Source organism: Rana temporaria, chromosome 5, assembly GCF_905171775.1.
Source record: "Rana temporaria chromosome 5, aRanTem1.1, whole genome shotgun sequence".
Classification (NCBI taxonomy): Eukaryota; Metazoa; Chordata; class Amphibia; order Anura; family Ranidae; genus Rana; species Rana temporaria.
Window position 1 is genome coordinate 362198504 of NC_053493.1, and position 23113 is coordinate 362221616.

General features: G+C 43.8%; 1 protein-coding gene across 3 annotated transcripts in view; it reads left to right on the forward strand.

The window, feature by feature from the left end:
• The window catches only part of CPQ (carboxypeptidase Q), a 540701-nt gene that overhangs the window by 8685 nt on the left and 508903 nt on the right, over nucleotides 1-23113 (forward strand). The window contains exon 1 of one of the 3 annotated variants that reach the window (XM_040354749.1): nucleotides 11274-11367. The exons of the other annotated variants lie outside the window; for them this stretch is intronic. The gene's annotated coding sequence lies outside the window, so the exon portion shown is untranslated. Of the gene's footprint in view, nucleotides 1-11273; nucleotides 11368-23113 lie in introns of those variants that run through there. 3 annotated transcript variants of the gene reach the window in all.

Below are 23113 nucleotides of genomic sequence, written 5' to 3' on the forward strand. Positions count from 1 at the left end.
CCCCTTTTTTTTTTTTTTCTTTTTTTATATATTTTTATTAAAGGGCCAATTTTTTTTTTTTTTTGGAGGTCCCCAGGGCCCCCTTTAAAAAAAAAATATATATATATATATATATAATATTTTTTTTATTAAAGGGCCCAGAGGTCCCCGAGGCGCCCCTTTTTTATATATATATATATATATATATATATATATATATATATATATATATATATATATATATATATATATATATATATATATATATATATATAATTTTTTTTTGTAAAGGCCCCCTCCCGTTTCTCAATTCGCGGCAGGCCCCCCCCCCGCTTCTCTTCTCAATTTCAGGCGGCAGAACCCCCCCCCCCCGGTTCTCTGCTCCAGGGGGCCCATGCCTGAAGCTGTGTAAGGGGCCCCATAATTCCTGATGGCGGCCCTGATGCCAGGTGAGGTTTATTGTAACGTAAGGGAGCCAAAAATGTGAACGCAAGCTACTCACTAAGGGGAGGATCTCTAGGGGGAATCAGGGATAGAAAAAGATGTGCGGGTCATAGTAGATGACCTGCTCAGCAATAGCATGCAATGGCAAGCTGCAGCAAACAAGGTCAGCAGACTATTGGCATGCATTAAAAGGGTATTGACTCAATATAGGTAAAACTATAATGCTACTACTTTACAAAGCTCTGGTTGGGCCACCTCTTGAGTATGCCGTCCAGTTCTGGTCACCAATCCTCAGGAAGGATGTGCTTGAACTGCAGAGTCCAGAGAAGGCTGACAAAGCTAATAATGGCTGGAGGATGAGAGGACTTCAATTATGAGGAATGACTACAAACAATAAATGTAATCTCCCTGAAGAAGAGACACTTAAAAGGGGGGGTATCATGGCGATACACAGGAGGTTATTTACGAAAGGCAAATCCACTTTGCACTACAAGTGAAAACTACAAGTGCAAAGTGCACTTGGATGTGCAGTCGCTGTAGATCCGATGGAGACATGCAAGGAAAATAAAAAAACAGCATTTTAGCTTGCACATGATTGGATGATAAAATCAGCAGAGCTTCCCCTCATTTCAGATCTACCCCTCAGATTTACAGCGACTGCAATTTCAAGTGCAATTTCAAGTGCACTTGTAGTGCAAAGTGGATTTGCCTTTTGTTAATAACCTCCTGTGTATCACTATCATACCCCCTTTTAAGCGTCTCTTCTTCAGGGAGATTACATTTATTATTTGTACAGGGCTTTGAAAAGGTATTCATTCCCCCTGAAATTTTCCTTATTTTTGTCATGTTACAACCAAAAATATAAATGTATTTTATGTGATAGACCAACACAAAGTGGCACATAATTGTAAAGTGGACGGAAAATGATAAATGGTTCTACATTTTTTACAAATATGTGAAAAGTGTGGGGTGCATTTGTATTCAGCCCCCCGAGTCATTACTTTGTAGAACCGCCTTTCACTGCAATTACAGCTGCAAGTCTTTTTGGGGATGTCTCTACCAGCTTTACACATCTGAAGGGTGACATTTTTGTACATTCTTCTTTGCAAAATAGCTCAAGCTCTTTCAGATTGAATGGAGAGCATCTGTGAACAGCAATTTTCAAGTCTTGCCACAGATTCTCAATTGGATTTAGGTCTGGACTTTGGGCCTTTCTAACACATGAATATACTTTGATCTAAACTATTCCATTGTAGCTCTGGCTGTATGTTTAGGGTCATTGTCCTGCTGGAAGGTGAACCTCCACCCCAGTCTCAAGTCTTTTGCAGATTTTTTTCTAAGATTTCCCTGTATTTGGCTCCATCCATCTTCCCATCAGTGGGAAGTGGTTTTAGAGCAGCTAGGAAACGGCGATAATAAATTAGAATCACTTGCAGAATTGAGCGATAGCGATTTGTGGGGAAATTTGTCACACACTGAAAGTAATACTCGAATATAAGCCAAGGCATCTAATTTTACTACAAAAAAACTGGGAAAATGTATTGACTCGAGTATAAGCTTAGGGTGTCCATCTGTGTGCCTCACTGTGCCCATGCCTCACTGTGTCCATGACTAGACTGATGTTTAACATGGGAGTCTATGGAAGGGGTGCCCAGCTTTGAAAAATCGGTGCTCCCCAGCCGTAGGTCCCCCAGACAACAAACTTTGCACACTTGTAGAGTGAGGTTGGTTTACGTTCAATTTTTGATCACTTATGATACTTTAAACCATATAGTGGGGTGGAATACCTATTTTTGTTTTTTGGGAGTACCCGTATAGGGTTCCCCGATTGGCGCTACACTGTTGTATATTTACGTTTACAAAGCATCCATTTTGTTGTGTTGGCAGCCTGATTCACAGTTTTCTATTTTTGGTTAGCGCAATATTATTACACATACACTTTTTACATGTGTGCTAAGTTTGGGGTACCGGGTCCCAAAAGTTCGGGAGATCGGGTGCAAAAAGTTGACTCGAATATAAGCAGAGGGGGTCATTTTCAGCACAAAAAAAGTGCTGAAAAACTCGGCTTATACTCGAGTATATAAGGTATGGGGCTATATGTGTGCCAAGTTCCGGCTTATACTCGAGTATATTATTATTTGTTATAATTATTTATTATATTATAATTTATGATTTTGTGTTTCAAACTTTATCATACCCGGGATGTCTACTAGACTCTTGTTTGGACAGATTTAAGTGAGTTATTCCTAAGAATTGCAGGCCTACAATATAAAACGGCAAATTTCCATGCAAAATAATTGTACCGCTTTCAGCGCCTAAAATCTGAAAGAATCATACCGCCAGGGAGGTTAAGAAAAGAGGGAGAAAAAATGTACTGGGCTGCATAAAACGTGTCAAAAACACGCACGCAGAAAAGCATCTGAAACGCATCCAGACTGCATTTCTGTGTGTGCATGCTCCGGAACCAGCTCTGTGTGTCCCTAGACGTAAAACCGGGAGAGCCACTGCTCCCATGCACTACGCTGGATCGAGATTGGGAACCTTCAGCCTTTAGAACCACTTTAAACTGCATAAGGGTTTCTTTACTCTTAGAATGGTAAGGATGTGAAACGCCCTTCCACAGTTGGTGGTGTCAGCAGGGAGAGTGTATATACATTCAAAATACTTTTCGATGTGATTCTTGGCGAACATAATGTACAGGGATTTTGAAAATGGTAGCGAGACGCGCGCGCGCGGACACACACACACACACACACACACACACACACACACACACACACACACACACACACACACACACACACACACACACACACACACACACACACACGTTGAAGTCCTTCAAGAATAATGGTATGCTGCACATTGCGTAAAGGTGTTGTGCCAGCTCAAATTACATAAGAGCCAGGGGTGTGTTGTAGGATATATTTTATGTCCCTTTTAAAGTGGTTGTAAATTCTTTTGTGTTCCTTTTACCTATAGGAAAGCCTAGAATAAGGCTTACCTATAGGTAGTGGAAATATCTCCTAAACGTTGGCTGTTTAGGAGATATTTCACTTGTAGTGCGCCAATGTTCGTCAAAGGCGCATGCGCTGTGAAGAAATGGCCTTATGTGCCGTTTCTTCCTCAGCGTGTGCCTTCACTGACGGCTCCTGCACACGTGTGCGTGGGAGTGACGTCACGCGGCTCCTGCCAGTCAGAGCCGGAGTCCGTGGCCCTGGAAGGAAGAGGGACGAAGATGGATGCGGCCTGCACAGGGGACATTGCGGGCTTCGTTTGCAGGTAAGTGTCACATAATGGCAGTGGCGGCTGGTGCTCAAAATTTTTGGGGGGGCGTAAACAAAAAAAAAATTGCAGCCTCACTGTGCCCATCGAATGCAGCCTCACTGTGCCCATACCATCAAACTCAGCCACTGTGCCATACCATCAAATTCAGCCACTGTGCCATGCCCATTAATTGTCGCCACTGTTCCCTGTAAAATGCTGCCAGATTGCCCCCTCCCCCCCGCCTGGCACTTACCTTTCTGGGGTCAGCCATCCTCCTTCCACTGTCCCTTGATGACGCTTCAGCCAATCAGGTTACCGATAACCAGAACCGGTGAACCTGATGGGCTGAGACGCCTGTCAGTGTTAACCAGGGAACGCATACCCCGTGCGTCCCCTGGTTAACTATTTGGAAGCCGATTACAGCCCTTAGGCTGCTGGCTCTGATAGGCACTTCCAATGCCCACCAGCTGCTGTTATTTAGATGGCCGGCTATCTGAATAGTGGGCGGCAGCGACAATGCATGGATTCATGCAATGCATGAATCTGTGTATTGTATTCAGTGGCGGTGCAGGAGCGAGAGTGGGCGGTGCTCCTGCGCCCTCTATGGACGCACCGCCACTGCATAATGGACTAGCATGCAATTCTTACCAGCCCATTATGCTTTTAATTTGCAGGGAGCAAAACCCATCAGGGTTTACTTCCTCTTTAAGAGCTGTTAGAAATGAAGAACTCCTTTAATTGTATTGCGCTTGAATCCATTCATAGAGATGTAATTATGTTAGTGCTCCGGGGTTACCAGAGACCGATCTTGGACTGCGTCATGTTAAGAACACATGATGCATAGTCACATGAATTGCTTAGGAAATATCACATTGGTCTAATTTCCTTTTGTGCCATTTAAAAGCTTACTCCCTAATGGGAGACGGAACGCTCTTAAATTCATGCAACAGAAGTTGCGGTTTGCAGCTAATGAGTTCTTATTACAATCAGGTGGCACAAATTCATTTTGAGAGCAATAATCATAATGGAGTCTCTGCAGTAAAACCGGTTTCAGACAAAATTTAGAGAACAATTTGGCAGATGAGCTAAAATGTAGTCCTTAGAGCTCTTTTTTCTCTATTGTCAATTATGCAATTAGGTTTAAGATCCCATCCACTTTTTTTTTTTTTCACTCGAGCTTGAAGATCTCCGAAGCGATACAGCAGCTGAGTGTTTCATGTGTGCGGAAATTTCAAGAGCTGGTGAAGATAATCAGGGTTAATATCCAGGCGGAGAGAGACGGCGGCGAATTTTATGTTACTTCTAGTACATAAAACAAAATTCCCAGCACTCTGCCCCACTAGCCAGCAACGGGGTCCTAATTAAAACTTCCTTCTAACATTTTTCTAGAAAGAAAGGTCTCATTTGCATACATTTGCAAATATATGTTTAAGCCACGCAATGTGCTTTTGCAAGTGTTGATCCCACACTAGACTGCAAGGACACTGACAATGGGGCACTTACAACATGCACTAAATTATTAGCACGCCACCTATTTTTTTTTTTTTATAACCAGCTAAATTTCACTTTCCACATCCCTATTATATAGGAAGGAGGCGTATTGAAGATTATATATGTGAGGAATACAGCGCAGGTCTATGGATGTAATTAATAATGACGTGATATCAAAATAAATTAGTGTGTGCGGCTGCTGCAGCAAAAAAAATGTTAGATGAACAAATGATATAGAATGTAAAGAGAATAAATGCTGCGCTGCTAATATGGTAAGTGTGTGTAAATCATTACTGACATGATAAAGTAAACATTATACACATCACAAGAAAAAAAAGTGCTTATGTGCTAAAAATTGCAAAGTGAAAATAGTGCACAGAAATGTATATAGTCCATATAGCTGTGATCAGCTAAAAGATGGTTGAACGTAGCAAATCTTCATGTAAGCACCGAGTTGTGTTGGAAAGAAAATCCACAATAAGTGTAAGACAGCTGATTGAAGCACCTCCACCTCAAGTAAATATTCTGCTTACCGAACACCAATTAATAAATCACATGTAGTACTGAATCTGATAGATAACCTCCGTTGCCCAGCTAGGTTCTTCCACACCAGATGGAAACAATGGGTAGTCCTTAGCCAGAACGCACTCATGCGTTGAACCCAGGAGTGAAGACAAGAAGGGCAAACATAGAGTAGTACTGCTAACAAAGCGATTTATTGATAAAATAAAGTTTATGCACTCACATGTCCAAAATAGTACATTGGCGTGTATTTAAAATGTTAAAGCCGGCCGGCTTGAATAATCCGCTCGTTCCTTCCGGATAGTCGCGGGCAAACAGTGATGACGTCAGCACGCCGTTCCTCCCTACGCCGTTTCGTCAGTAGAATGACCTCTTCCAGGGGTATTGAAGATTATAGAAGTAAGCTTAAAAAGTTGATAACATTGTTTGAGATTTTCAGTTCGATACATGGGAAGTTACAGGGATTTCTATCAGGATCAACAGGTGTTTTTCTTTTCTTAGCATCAAAAAGAAAACTAATGCAGCCACCACATCTGAGGACTTGGAAAGCTGCAATTTTTGGGTTTATATAGACTTTAGACCGCTTTCACACTGAGGGCTAATGCAGGTGCTATAGCGTTTAAAATAGTGCCTGCAATCCGCCCTTAACTGCTTAACCCCCGGACCATTTTGGTGGTTAACCACTTGACCACTGGGCACTTAAACCCCCTTCCTGACCAGACCAATTTTCAGCTTTTGGTGCTCTCACAATTTGAATGACAATTACTCAGTCATACAACATTGTGCCCATCTGAAATTGTTGTCCTTTTTTCCCCACAAATAGAGCTTTCTTTTGGTGGTATTTGATCACCTCTGGGTTTTTTATTTTTTGCGCTATAAAAGAAAAAACACTGAAAATTCTGTAAAAAATAAATCAATAAATCTCGTCTGTCATATTAGCAGGTATGGGGGGGGGTTATTGCAGAGTATGGGGGGGTTATTGCAGAGTATTGCACAGGGAGGGATGGATGAACAGATCTGTGACTGCATTTGTCACAGATCCATCCACAGCAGCTGCTGCATCCGCTCTCTCCCCCCCCTCTCCTCTCACACTGTACCGATCGTGCTATCAGCGGCAATTTACCGCGATCTGTGATGCGCCGGGTCTTCTAGACCCGGCGCTCATGGATGATTCCGGGAGCGCGCCCCAGGAGTATTCTGGGAGGACGTCCTCCCAGAACAACTCCACCGCGCTGTAGACGTGTTTTGTCTATAGCGCGGTGGTAAAGAGGTTAAAGACCAGGCCACTTTTTGCGATTCGGCACTGCGTCGCTTTAACTGACAATTGCGCGGCCATGCTACGTGGCTCCCAAACAAAATTGAAGTCCTTTTTTTTTTTTTTTTTTTTCACAAATGGAGCTTTCTTTTGGTGGTATTTGATCACCTCTGTGGTTTTTAGTTTTTGCGCTATAAACAAAAAAAGAGCGACAATTTTGAAAAAAAAATGCAATACTTTTTGCTATAATATCCCCCAAAAATATTAAAAAATATTTTTTTTCCACAGTTTAGTCTGATACGTATTCTTCTACATATTTTCGGTAAAAAAAAAAGCAATAAGCGTTTATTAATTGGTTTGCGCAAAAGTTATAGCTTGTACAAAATAGGAGACTGTTTTATGGCATTTTTATTAATATTTTTTTTTACTAGCTATGATCAGCAATTTTTATTGTGACTGCGACATTATGGCCGGTGCAAGGAACCACAATACAGGAGACCAGGAATTTGAGATTCTTTAGTAAGCACTTAGCCTTGTTTCCACCTGCGGCATTATCTACTGCCTCTCTGAAAAGTGATCCACCGCATTATAGCAGTTGCTTCCAAGCCTTCGGGAGGCCATGCTTGCCACCTCCTAAATTAATTTATTTTTGTCTGTTTTTGCGAAAGGAGGATTTTGAACGTAATTGCCGTGCTGCAAATCAAGTGGCAAGCATTTGGCTGGCTGTTGTGGCACAGTTGTCTTCAATGGGCAAGCTCGACAGGCGCCTGTCAAACTAGACATGCTGAGTTAAATTTGCCTTTGCCATGAAGCAAAGCGTTGTGAACACTGCATGGGTATGACCCCCTCTGGCTGCATGTTAAGTTTTAGGTGGGCAGGTAAGACCTTGGCTCATCTGCCTGCTTTTAGTGGCAGTATATCAATTCAGGTGAGTATATGTGACTTTCTTTGCAGGGGGCACTTTTATTTTTAGTTGGGAGCCTGTGTTAAGTAGATCCGCAGGTCATCAGCACCCTTGTAGTTCATAGAGAGCCAGGCGCATTATCGAACATGCAGCAACCCTCGCAGAAAAATGCGCTTTTATTGTGTGTTTCAAAAACTCATAGCAAATGCGCATCACGCTTGTTTTGCTATTAATGCTGCGTTTGCATCTGAATGTTTCTGAACATGCGGAAATCCGCACATAAAACGCACATTTATTGTGCGTTTCAAAAACTACGTGCCATATGTACGTTGCCCTTACGTTGCCAGTTAGGCTGCATTTACAGGGAGTGCAGAATTATTAGGCAAGTTGTATTTTTGAGGATTAATTTTATTATTGAACAACAACCATGTTCTCAATGAACCCAAAAAACTCATTAATATCAAAGCTGAATATTTTTGGAAGTAGTTTTTAGTTTGTTTTTAGTTTTAGCTATTTTAGGGGGATATCTGTGTGTGCAGGTGACTATTACTGTGCATAATTATTAGGCAACTTAACAAAAAAAAAATATATACCCATTTCAATTATTTATTTTTACCAGTGAAACCAATATAACATCTCAACATTCACAAATATACATTTCTGACATTCAAAAACAAAACAAAAACAAATCAGTGACCAATATAGCCACCTTTCTTTGCAAGGACACTCAAAAGCCTGCCATCCATGGATTCTGTCAGTGTTTTGATCTGTTCACCATCAACATTGCGTGCAGCAGCAACCACAGCCTCCCAGACACTGTTCAGAGAGGTGTACTGTTTTCCCTCCTTGTAAATCTCACATTTGATGATGGACCACAGGTTCTCAATGGGGTTCAGATCAGGTGAACAAGGAGGCCATGTCATTAGTTTTTCTTCTTTTATACCCTTTCTTGCCAGCCACGCTCTGGAGTACTTGGACGTGTGTGATGGAGCATTGTCCTGCATGAAAATCATGTTTTTCTTGAAGGATGCAGACTTCTTCCTGTACCACTGCTTGAAGAAGGTGTCTTCCAGAAACTGGCAGGAGGACTGGGAGTTGAGCTTGACTCCATCCTCAACCCGAAAAGGCCCCACAAGCTCATCTTTGATGATACCAGCCCAAACCAGTACTCCACCTCCACCTTGCTGGCGTCTGAGTCGGACTGGAGCTCTCTGCCCTTTACCAATCCAGCCACGGGCCCATCCATCTGGCCCATCAAGACTCACTCTCATTTCATCAGTCCATAAAACCTTAGAAAAATCAGTCTTGAGATATTTCTTGGCCCAGTCTTGATGTTTCAGCTTGTGTGTCTTGTTAAGTGGTGGTCGTCTTTCAGCCTTTCTTACCTTGGTCATGTCTCCGAGTATTGCACACCTTGTGCTTTTGGGCACTCCAGTGATGTTGCAGCTCTGAAATATGGCCAAACTGGTGGCAAGTGGCATCTTGGCAGCTGCACGCTTGACTTTTCTCAGTTCATGGGCAGTTATTTTGCGCCTTGGTTTTTCCACACGCTTCTTGCGACCCTGTTGACTATTATGAATGAAACGCTTGATTGTTCGATGATCACGCTTCAGAAGCTTTGCAATTTTAAGAGTGCTGCATCCCTCTGCAAGATATCTCACTATTTTTGACTTTTCTGAGCCTGTCAAGTCCTTCTTTTGACCCATTTTGCCAAAGGAAAGGAAGTTGACTAATAATTATGCACACCTGATATAGGGTGTTGATGTCATTAGACCACACACCTTCTCATTACAGAGATGCACATCACCTAATATGCTTAATTCGTAGTAGGCTTTCGAGCCTATACAGCTTGGAGTAAGACAACATGCATAAAGAGGATGATGTGGTCAAAATACTCATTTGCCTAATAATTCTGCACTCCCTGTACATCTGTGTGGCAAGTGCGCATCACAATTGTGTTGCCATCTAGGCTGCGTTCACATGTGCTTGTTTCAGAATGCATGACAACCCGCACAGAAGATGCATGCTTTGCCTGCATTTCGAAAGGCATGGCGATGTGTGGCATGCTTGTGTTGACATTTGGGCTACGTTTTGTATCTGCATGACAACCTGAACAGAAAATGCATGCTTGGCCGCATGTAATGAAAATGTGCATTGTGCTTTTCTCATTATAGGGACGCAAGCATTATGAGCATTTGCAGTGCATTTCCGAAATACGTGGCAAAGCATGCATTTTTTGCATTTGTAAATGTACAAATGTGAATGCAGTCTAATTGGTAATGACACCCCAATCACGGTAAGCAGACGTGTGTTTTGCTGCGTGACAAAGCGCACACTGAAAATTCATGTGACACTCCACAACCAAAAATGTTCTTGGCTACTTTGGGGCGTTTGTCACGCATAGAGCAAGTGAAAGGGGTGTCCTATATGCTTTGCATGTTTACGCTTGAAAAATATGCAAAACAGTTTGAAAAGGAACAAGCGTTTCTGCTACTCTCAGGTGTAATATACTAAGGAGGACGTTTTTAAGCAGCAAGGATGACCGGGGAGGGGAAGTGAGAGTTGAAATGGGGAAAAAAAAACAAAAAACGGTCACATAGGAATGTTTCTTATCTATAAAGTTGCATTGAAGTCAGATCAAAGTCATAGGCATATTGCACTGCATAGTCGCACTGGAAATTGCATGACAATGGGGTCTCAGCCGTGTGAACCGAGACTAAGATATGATTTCATGTTTCTAGATTGGAGCTGGCCTGTGTGGACTAGGCCTAATGCCGCGTACACACAACCGTTTTTCATGACGAGAAAAATTAAATTTTTCAAATTGGTCGTTAAAAACGGTCATGAAGGCTCCAGAGCATTTTTCTAGACGAGAAAAATAGCCATTAAAAATTTAGAACGTGCTCTATTTTTTCTCGTCGTTTTTCATGTCGTGTGTGTACGCTTTGACGGGGAAAAAAACATGCTTGCTCAGAAGCAAGTTATAAGATGGGAAATTAGCATAATCGGCCCAAAGGGTGGCACTATTCAAATGGGACTTCCCCTTTATAGTGCTGTTGTATGTGTTGTACGTCACTGCGTTTTGCTCGAGCGGTTTTTATCACGATCGTGTGTATGCAAGGCAGGCTTGAGAGGAATCACGTCGAGAAAAACTTAGTTTTTTCCATGACATGAAAAACGGTCGTGTGTACGTGGGATTAGAGAGCTGCTATCAGGTGGATATTTTTGCAAACTTTGCCAGGGAGAGCTAAGCCCAGGTGTATCTGGATTGGACCAGTTTGTTTACAAAGCTGTACAAGTCCTCTTTAGTAAAGGTACAAGTCCTCTTTTCAGTCATGTGTTACACTGATTTAGGCTTTAGGTTTCATGCTTCGTAAGGAATTAAGTATGCAAGGAGAAGTGTCTCAGCAAAAAACGTATATACTTTGACCGTTCCAGCTGCCTGGAGTGGACTTTGGATGCCGCACTTCATCATTCTATGAAGACAGTGCTGGAGCTGCTCTTGGTGAGTACAGAGATGTACAAATTCAGGCTTATGTTTATGGAACAGGTAACTGCTGGTCGCTTTTAGGGCTCATCTACATTTGCGGCAAGGACTGCCGCTCTTTAGAAGAATGATCCAGGATTGGATCACTTGTGAAAGGCGATGAGGAAGATATATGTATTAGGCAATTTTTCGGGGCAATGGCTGGTGTTAGAGCTTCAATCATCCCAACACTATAGTTTAATATGGAGTCAGGGTAATTTGAAGAACATTAATTTTATTATTACTTTGTAATGTATAATGAAATGATTCAACCCACCATAATGCAGAATCAGTGGGAGCCCCAAGTGTGTCACTTGCCACCAGACGTAGTTTGTCTTTTGCCAAGTCACCTGCTAGGGCCACCAGATGTAGATTGTCACTTGTCACGTCGCCTGCCACCAGATATGGATTGTCACATGCCACGTCACCTGCCAGTGCCACCAGATGTGGATTGCCACCTGCCAGTGCCACCAGATGTCCCCTCTCTGCTCCCCGCTGCACCTCCTAACATTGAAGAGGCCAGGCTGTGAGGGCAAAAGAGCGGTGATATGGAGAGCGATGATGTCATCGCTCACTGCCTGCTTCTCTAATTCCTCCCTCCTGGCTCTTTTACGCCGCCCGCCCACCTGGCTCTTTCACGCTGCCCGCCCGGCTCATTGATCAATCAACTTGGGTACAACCAGCCTGCCATATTTTACATGCGATTATTGCAAATCAATGTTATAGCCACTAGCAATAATTACTGTGTTCTCCCACCTAAGGCTTCCTCCTCTGGGAGAACACAATGGCTTGGTGGGAGGGATTTCATGATGCAGGGAAGAAATTTGCTCCATCTGTGGCTGGCCTTGGATTTAGCGTGGGACAGATGCAACCAGGATCGGTGCTGCAGACATCTAGGTGAGCATGTTTTTTTTTTTTTTACCCCAGACGAAGTGTTGTGACGCGAAACGTGTCGGGAGGACTCCACTGCCGCCCCACTTGTATATACAAACGTGTGACATTCCACTTACATGTAAGTGCAATAGCTGCAATAAATCCTTTTATTACGCTATGTGGCCACTTTTTCTTCTTATCTCCTCTTAAACATCGATACCATTTAGAGCAACATACTCTGAGATCCAGTTTCTACTATATACTCTGCTGTATTTACACCACCATTTATCGGAGGACGTGATGTCTACATAATCAGGATCCATTCATCTGCCATTGTTGGATTTATTCCATGCAAGCCTGGTTTGACTCTCAGACATATATGTCCCCCCTGAGTCCACCTGTTCCGGTAAGCGCACACTTCTACCGGTGGCGGGTTAATTATTTTCACAGAAGAAGTCACCAACCTATGAGTTAGAAATCTTGTTCCATCTTTTTTCTTCATCCATTCACCTGGTGGAAAATTCTTTCTATATATGGACTTTGATATATATTTTGATTATCAACACTCGGGTGTTTCACATTTTCACTGTTTAATTATTTGATTCAACACTCGGTTGTTGCATATTGCACTATTTATTTATATTTCTCTACAATGTTTATTGTTGTGATTCACATTGTATAAGCGCTACACATTTATATCCATTTGTTTTTTGCTATTTCCAAACCAGCAGCTCCACTCCACATTGGCAGCGCAGGGTTATTTACACCATTTTCTTACATCATTTTTGCCATTACAGTATTTTCCTAAAAGTCGGTTCACATAGCAGCGGCACGACTTCGGGGGCGACTTCAGAGGCGATTTGCAAAACGACTTCTGCATAGAAGTCAATGCAGGTCGCCCCGAGCCGCCCCCGAAGTAGTACAGGAACCTTTTTTCTAAGTCGGAGCGACTTGCGTCGCTCCTATTAGAACAGTTCCATAGCATTGAATGGGGTGCGACACGTCAGGCGGCATGGCGATGTCGTGTCGCCCCAGTGTGAACCGGGTCTTATATTAGGGTTGTCATGATACCGATACTAGTATCGGTACCGAGCATTTGCCCGATTTCAATAAATCATCTGACAGCTGCTTCTCCTCCTCTCCCTCCTGAGACTGTCAGATGATTTATTGAAATCTATACAGGGGGATCTGTGCTTGTAACCCCCAGCCCCCCCCCCCCCACCGCCACACCAATCTCCCCTGACTGTCCCTGTATCCTCCTCCAGCCCCCCTATGTGTCCTCTTTGGTGCTGCTGCCCCCCCCCTTTTCATGCTCGGCTCCGGTGCCCCCTTTCTCCTCGATATGTCAGGATGGAGAGCAGAGGAAGGAGTCTGTAAATCTGTCATTTACCGACTCCTTCCTATCCTGAATGAACAGTCAGCGATCACTGACTCTTTCCATTCATAACTGAGCACCGTAAACTGAGCCTCTGTCGCCTCTCCATTCATTTTCAGTGCCGCTGAGGCTACAGGGAAAGGGACTGGGGAAGTGGTATCGGGACAATACACTTTTTTTTTTTTTTTTTTTTAATATATACAATATGGCAAAACTGCAAGTCTGGCTATGCAGGGATTATGGGAGAATCCGATGCAAACATAGACCATACATGTCCAATGTAAGTACAGGCATACCCCGCTTTAAGTACACTCACTTTACATACACTCACGAGTAAGGACATACCTGCGAGTGTATGTAAAGTATAAAATAATAATAGTGCAGCGCAAAACAAACAATTTTAAACTATACATACAGAAAGTTAAAACATATGATATATGATATATAATTAAAAATTATATAATAAAGTCCATATAAAGTGCTCAAGTGCAAAAAGATGATCCAAATCGGAATATAATAGTGCAAAAATCCAAAGGGTGATATCCAGAAGGAACCTCCACCAAATAGCAGGAATGGCCTCTCACCTTACAACTTCGACCTGCAATAGGTCACAAAGCATAATCAGAGAACCACCTGTTCTCAGAGGACAGCAAGCAATGCAGCAGTAGAACCACGATATCAGTCAGACTCAGGATCAGGACATGGCAATCAGTGCATAAAAAACAAAGGAGAGGAAATCTAGTGCACTCTGAAGCCAAAATACATTTATGGCATTAGGCAGCCTTTTTTCACCCCACGCTGATGAAGTCCCGCTCATAGGGACGTAACGTCGTACGAGGGGAAGGGGCCACGTGTGACGTCAACTGCGATCGCCGACCTAGACTGAAACCCATGCTCTTATGGATGTTTTATGCTGTTTCGCTGCACTCGTTTGAGAGTGCTTATACAGTGAGTGTATTCGTTTTTTATTCTTAAATAAATGTATTTTGGCTTCAGAGAGCACTAGATTTCCTCTCCTTTGTTTTTTATGCCCTGATTGCCATGTCCTGATCCTGAGTCTGACTGATATCGTGGTTCTACTGCTGCATTGCTTGCTGTCCTCTGAGAACAGGTGGTTCTCTGATTATGCTTTGTAGGGTTGTCCCGATACCGATACTAGTATCGGTATCGGGACCGATTCCGAGTTTTTTCGGCGGTAGTCAGACGCCGATACCCCGCCCCGATACACAAATAGAATACTTAACCCCCCCGCGCCGCGCCGAGCGCCGCCACCGGAGTCGCAATTCGCCGCTGCGATCCGCCGCTGTTACGCCGCTGACTGTGTAATACGGGCGGGAACATTACAGCTTTGAATAGCTGTAATGATTTGCGCCACGCATAGACACTCCCCCTTGCTCGGGTGAACTGTCCAATCCCGAGCGAGGGGGAGTGTCTATACACGCAGCGTGGCGCCAATCATTACAAAGCTATTCAAAGCTGTAATGTTCCTGGCCGGCCGTACTTTACCCAGTGGTCTCCAACCCCCGGGCCGTGGCCCACTACCGGGCCGTTGCGTCTCTGCAGCCGGGCCGCGGGTGAGGGAGCCCGGTGCTTTACAAGAGTGGGCAGGTGAGAGAGCCTGGGGGATCAGAGGCATGTGGATGAGAGAAGCCACCCGCTTCTCTGCGCCCGCCCCACATCACAGCTCTTTCGTCCTTACAGCGCTGGTATCAGAGGCAAAGGGATGACATCATCTCTCTGCGTCCACACCGCATAACAGCTCTTCCACCCTCAAAGCACTGGGAATGAATGAGACGCTGAGAGCACATTGGCCGAGATCGGCTATCCCACGGGGAGGGATACAAGCAGCGCAAGTCCATTCTGCAGGGTATGTGCATTGTGGTAAGTTGGCAGGGTTTTGCAAGTTTCCGGGAGCTATTAGTGTGCAGCAACTTGAGGAAGAGTGTTGAGATGCCGGGGGTGAGAGAAATGTCTGTGCCCCCTCCTGTACATACCACCCACCGCCATACTCTCTTTCTTTCCCCCTCCCTGCCAGCCTATTTGCTTGTATTATACTATGGCTATTTCTCACCAACCAACAGTATTCCCCATCCCGCACCAGTCCCATTGACATCCATCTATTCCCCTCCCCCCATGCCAGCACAAATCCTCCTCCTTTTTTATCCCTATACAGACCAGGATCCCCCAGTTTCACTCCAGTTCTCCTCTACCCATCACTCATCTCATATTCACTCCCCCTTTTTACCTCCTCCTTCTCCCCTAACCCATTGTTCCCAGTCCCATCCCCACCCCCATTTGTTCAGGAAGGACCCTGAGGCAGAGCATCTTACTACTGCTGCTTGTGTGGTTGTGATGTGTACTGTGCCAATCCTTGCTGACCCTCCTCTCCTATTCATCCCATGTGATTGGTGCAATACACATCCCACCCACACAAGCAGCAGCAGTAGTAATAAGATGTTCCACCCTGGGGTTCTTCCTTAACCCCTGCAAAGGATGTGACATTTGAGTAGGGCCTCATGTCTATAATTTTTGCCTAAGGCCTCACAAAACCTAGAAGTGTCAACACCAGCTGTTGCTCCGATAAATTGCCCGTGAAAAATCGCTTACCCCCGTGCACGCCCCCAACCCAAACCCCCCCGGGCCTTGACACAATTTTCATGGCTGGATGGGGGGGAGACAATGGCTGGATGGGGGGGAGACAATGGCTGGATGGGGGGAGACAATGGCTGGATGGGGGGATACATGGCTGCATCTGTGGGGGGACATCGCTGCATTTGGGGACACATTTTAAAAAAAGTATCGGTATTCGGTATCGGCGACTACTTGAAAAAAAGTATCGGTACTTGTACTCAGTCCTAAAAAAGTGGTATCGGGACAACCCTAATGCTTTGTGACCTATTGCAGGTCGAAGTTGTAAGGTGAGAGGCCATTCCTGCTATTTGGTGGAGGTTCCTTCTGGATATCACCCTTTGGATTTTTGCACTATTATATTCCGATTTGGATCATCTTTTTGCACTTGAGCACTTTATATGGACTTTATTATATAATTTTTAATTATATATCATATATCATATGTTTTAACTTTCTGTATGTATAGTTTAAAATTGTTTGTTTTGCGCTGCACTATTATTATTTTATGTCAATGTGAGGTGTTTTATTTGAATTTACCTTAGTGCTGGCTTGCATTTTTTAGTTTATATTTACATTCCAGCGCTGAATAATTTTTCTTTATTAGTGTATGTAAAGTGCCTTACAAGTACTGTACAGACATTTTGCAGCCGCAGTAGAAGGAGCTGAAGCTCCGAGAGCATAGCCCGCCCTGTTCCAGTGTGCCCCTGACACCCCCACTACAGCCCCTGAGACCTCAACTACAGCCCCTGACACCCCCCACTACAGCCCCTGACCCCCCACTACACCCTAGAAGTGAAAAAAGGTATTGTTTCACTTTAAGTACAATTTCATTTCACATACATGCTCTGGTCCCATTGTGTACTTAAAAGTGGGGTATGCCTGTAATATCTATTGTCAATGAAATGTTGGAGCCTAGAGAAGAAGCTTAGGACTATTTCAAGAGTTACTGTAAGAATATTCATGGCTGTCAGTTGTTTAATTAGTGGAGGTGTCATGTAAGAGAATGTTTTCAACTACTGTTAACTCTTTACAATCTATTGTAGTGGTCTCTAGCTTATAGCTTTCATTGAGTGCACCCTGCTAGTCCTTTATGTCAAACTCAAGTGCCATATTCTTAGTCTCTAGTAATGTTTTGCTTTTTACATTCTTGGAGCGCTCGCAGCTTCAGAATTTCTTATTAACCTTCGTAAGTGTAGAGTACAAAAAAGAAATTGCGTCTAACACAGCGAACAAGAAATCCGATGGCTGAATATACAGGCGGATGAGTCCTCGTCATATGTCAAGATAGCAGTCTAGGTGTATAATAATTTAAAGGTTAACATCAAAAGAAAGGGTCTGTAGTAAGAAGAGAGAGGCAGAATGTGCACTATGCCCTAACATAAAGTCAGTGGCCACTTCAGATGCCTGATCTATTATCAGGAAGTACCATTTATGTCTTCAAATCTAGAGCAGTGCCGGTCAACTTAGAAATGATATCAAATTTAGTGTAGCTGCTGACATGTGCAGAGAGCTGTACATTATCTTAAAGGGGTTGTACACCACATATACTCAGTGAGGTGATACACAGAGATGAAACCAAGCCTTCTACATAAGTTGTACCTGTTTATCTGCAGATTTCTCTTCTGTACAGCCATTTAAAATCCAGAATATATAAAGCTTGTCTGAGCTTTCAGAAAACAGGCAAGGAGCTGAAATTACAGTCTGTAGAGCTTAGTGAGGAGAGCCTTAAAAGCTGATTGGAGGGAAGGAACACACAGGTTGTGTGCTGAAGGTCCCTACCCTAGAGTGACCAGACATCCCCGGTTTCAGGGGACAGTCCTCGGATTGAGGACACTGTGCCCGGACTAAGTCTGTCCCTGGTTTTGTCCCCAGATTGGATTTGAACAATAAAAATCTGAATTACACCCCCCCCCTACTTCGCCGCTCCTACTAGCTAAGGGGGTGTATTTTTTTCCATTATCTGTGCCCCTTTCTGATGATCATGTGCTGGTTGTAGCGGAGGGAATACGTTTTCAGTTTCGGGTGCTGTTCTTCTGCCTTGGCTCAAAACCTGGCCAGCCACCTGCTTATCTCTGGCAAAGTGATCTTCCTCCGCTCCCCATCCAGTAGTAGCCGGGGCCCGGAGAGTAAGACTTGAGAGGCTGTGAAGCAGGCGGCGGCGACGGGCAGAGAGTCTCTTATTGCCGCCATTAATAGTAAAAAAAAAAAAAATGTCCCCGGATTTCATTTAAAAAATCTGGTCACCTTACCCTACCCTGTCGCCTTTTTTCTCTTGGCTGTTAGGAAAACTTGTGAGACATAATTTATGCTGATAGCAGAGGAACAAAGCAGCAGACAGAAATGACACTTGGTGCTCTTGATTGAGAAAAGTACACACTATAGAGCAATGTGCTTTGTTCATGTTTCATGACTGAGCTTTACAACCACTTTAAAGTCACTGGTACAATAATTTTTATTGTAGTAAGCAAAACATGACAACTGATCACCCACGCAGGGGGTACACTACAAAACATGGCACAAAGGCATGGGTAAAGGGACGGACAACTAACCGTATGAACCAAACGTCTGCTTGGGACGCCTTAGCCCGAGGGCACAACCACTTTACATTTTTTATTGTTATTAGGTTATGCAGTTAACAAGATATTAAATAAAAGTATTCCGTCTTTTCTAAATTTTAGTGCCCTTCTAGAATACTGCTTTCTTCTGTGATTGGCTATGTGACGGTAACTGAGAGGAAGATTTTAATTGATGATGATGATTATTATTAGTAATTTATTATTATTATTATTATTATTATTATTATTATTATACAGGGTTTATATAGCACAGAACCCTTTGTGCAGCACTTTATAAAATGAAGATGAACATTACAGTTACATTACAATTTAAAAAGCCCCCCCCCCCCCCCACAATTTCGACATTATATTCCAGCACACAAACAGGAAAAACAGAATCGCGTCATATATATGGTTGATATAAGATGACAGTGAATGTAAACCTAAAATCTATTTTTCTGTATGTTTGCTGTCATGTCTCACGTTATCTGCATTGGTCTGCATTTTCCCAGCCCCCAACTGCCAGGCTGCAAATTACCGTTACCAGCAACCATGTTATTAAACATTGCCACAGTCATAGCGCGGTAAAATGTATAAAACGTGTCACATTTGGCAGGTGAAACCAATATGACCCATTCAAATGACTGTAACCATGCTGCACTCGCGCTGCAACCACATGTAATGCTGGCAGGCTTCCAATGGCTAAGAGGTGTTCAGATGGCGACCACATCGCTGCTAAGCCGCCTTTCAACTGCCTCTGAAAAGTGATCCACTTTTCACAGGATCAGTAATGTAAATAAGGTTACACAGCACTGTTGCAGGCTGACAACACTAAGCCAGTGACTAACAATTAACAGCAGCATTGTCGGCCACTTCAGGTGGCCATTAGACTAGGGTGACCAGACATCCCTGGTTTCCGGGGACAGTCTCCGGATTGAGGACACTGTCCCCCCGGACCAAGTCTGTCCCTGGTTTTGTCCCCGGGTGGGATTTGAACAGGGGCTGGGGCAATTTCAAAGACAGTCAGTGCAGAATAAAAAAGAAAAAATATGAAATGCACCCCCCGCTCTGCCGCTCCTACTAGTTTAGGGGGTATATTTAGGGGGTATATTTTTTTCCATTATCTGTGCCCCTTTCTGATGATCATGTGCTGGTTGGAGTGGAGGGACCAGTTCTTCAGTTTCGATGTCCACAGGTACCTGCTGATCTTTATGTACAAAGGCAGAACGGTGGTCTGCCTATGTAAACAAGGCAGATCGCCGTTTTTCCAGTATGGAAGACATTGATCCCGTGTTCCTGCAAAGCAAGTACAGGGATCTATGCCTTCCCTTAGTAAAAGCACCTCCCTCACAGTGAAAAAACACTTGTTAGGGTTAAATGTGCCTTTTATTGCCCTACATCAGTGGTTCTCAACCTGCCTAATGCCATGACCCCTTGATACAATTTTCCAAGTTGTGGGGACCCCTGACAGTAAAACTTTTCATAGCGTGGGTTTGTCAGCACCCAAGGCAAGACAAGTAATTTGCACCCCTAACCAACGGATATTTAGCGCTCCCTGAGTCCCTTCCACTCGTACAGTATTAAAACCCTTATGGTACATTTTAGGATGTACCACTCTCTTTTGTTCTCCTTTCTTTCCATTTTATATCTCTCTAGCCTAATTTCTTGTGTTTTCCCATCCCTCTCTCTAGCCATCTTTCTTGTTCTTTCTCTTATTCTTTCTCCCCCTTTTTCTTTGTTCCTCCCCCTCTTTTCCTCTCCCTTCCATGTATTCTATTTTTATTTCTTCACTTGCTCTTTGGTGGGGGGGGAATGGGATGAGTGGTAGTGCTGGCAGGGAGTTGGGATCAGTGGCAATGCTGGGAGGAGTTCTGATCAGCCAACTTGTGTGCTCTTGATCAAGGTCATCTGCTGATCTGAGAACTGCAGTGGGGACTTTTAATGGCAACTATAATCACAGGTAGCGTTATTCACTGTGTCTCAGATTTTGTGGTTTCTCGCAGCAGTGACGCCTATGCCGAAATCAAGAGATGGGGTCTCCTTCAGCCCCTCCCACTTCACAGCTGGCCTCTAGTTTCTGCCCCCCAGCCATCCCATGAACTGAATGGGTGATTGCGAAGAGGCTGAGTGGGTGACCGTGGGCTCAAGGAACAGCCCAGCTGGGTGGCTACAGGCTCCTGGGACAGCCTTGCTGGGCGGCCGCAAAAAGGTTTGGAGAAGCGGTGCGGGCTTCAGAAACAGCCCAGAGTTCGGTGACCCCTGGCAAATCGTCATTCGACCCCCGAGGGGGGTCCCAACCCCCAGGTTGAGAACCACTGCCCTAGATGTTATCCCTGTCCCAGCCAAAGTCATTAGTGCAGTGACGGTGCATACTTTTAGCACTGATCACTGTATTAGTGTCAACCGTTCCCACAAAGTGTCACTTAGTGTCCGATTTGTCCGCTGCAATATCGCAGTCTCGATATGAGTCATTACTACAAAAAAAAATATATATATATATATATAGTCCCCTGATTTAATTTAAAAAAAATCTGGTCACCTTACATTAGACTGCCTATCGTTTCTGCATGTTTTCTGCTAAAACAGTTAGGCCCCTTTCACACGGGCTTTGCGATCGGGTCGGCATGTCAGTTTTTCAGGAGGACCTGATCAGAGCCTCCATTCACTTCTATGGAGCGGCAGATGTCAGTGGTGACATGTTTGCTGACATCTGCTGCTGTCCGATTTAATCCGATCTCCCCATAGTGGAGAGCGAGGCTCTGACAGGTCTGTCTCACCTCAGTGAGCGGAGACGGACTTGTCATCCACCTGCTCAGCAAAGCTCCCCTGCTGGGTAAGTTGAATCCGCCAAGCGGACCAGCCCGAGTGAAAGGACCCATAGACAGCCCGACAAAACGTGCTGCATGTGTATTTGCTCGTTTTTGGTCTGGTAAATATACCCTTGAAAGAATTTTGTTTATATCTGTTTAATAAGTAAAATCATTAGCTAGCGGATTAGCACAAAGTGGTGACTGAGTCCCCACTCTTTGCGCAGAGTGGACCCGAGAACTGAGTAATCAGTGGTCTTTGATCACTCAGTGTAGAGGCGGCCGGGACAGATGCAGATTGCTGCAGCTACCTAGGTGAGTATGAATGTTTATTTTTTTTTTTAATCCCGCACTTTTCTTTTACCTACTTGCCGACTGTATAACTTGCATATATGACGGCAAAGTGGCACTGCTGCGCCAGATCGCGTACTTGGTCGGACACTTGCAGGTAGGGGGCACGCATGCAATTATACACAGCAGGAGTTGATGGGCAGGTACCACAGACTCGATGTCCACTGGCAGCCCCTGATTCTTCGGTAAAGAGGGAGAATGGTTGTCTGTCTATGTAAACAAGGCAGATCGCTGTTCTGCCAGTAGGGAAGGCATGGATCCTGTGTTCCTGCAAAGCTAGCTAGTTACCTAGTAATATCACCTCCCACACAGTACGCAAAATCACTAGCTAGGCAAACCGTTAACCCTTTGATCGCTCCTGATGTTAACCCCTTTCCAGCCAGTGACGGTGCATATTTTTAACACTGATCACTGTATTGGGTGTCACTGGTCCCCAAAAAGTGTCAGCGTCTGAATGTCCGCCACAATATCGCAGTTATGCTATAAGTCACTGATCGCCGCCATTACTAGCATAAATAAAAATATCCCATAGTTTGGAGATGCTACTATAACTTTCAAAATACATATTGGCCTAAATTGATCACGAAATTAGATAATTTTTTTATTTTTATTTTATTTGATGAGTTTTTATAGCAGGGTTTGTTTTTTTTTTTGTTTTTTTTTTTTAAAGAAAGCTCCCATTTGTGGGGAAAAAATTACATACATTTTATTTGGGTACAGCTTTACATTACGGGGGGCTTATAGTGATGTCAGGACCACCACCCACCTGGTTCTTTTTGTGTATGACCTCATTCCGTGCACTAGGTTTTAGTGTACAGAAGTAGTTTTTATTTTTAATAAAACGGCGTTGCTTTTTTCAAATGGAGATCACTATGTTTCTTTTATACCTTTTTACATGATCCAATTTTTATATACAAGTGAATTTGGTGACCATCCATCGATAGGGGAGTCTGAGTGAAGGTCCTTATGTGAAGACGGTACCTTTTATCCTTATTACCCTAGCCAAGGGACAGCGTTTACGACCTTCTGTTTGTTCAGAGGTCCATACGTTCAGGTGAGCGGTTTGTACTTCCGGTGGAGGAGACACACTTCTTTGGATGCACGTGATTGATTCAAGCACCTTATTCACTATC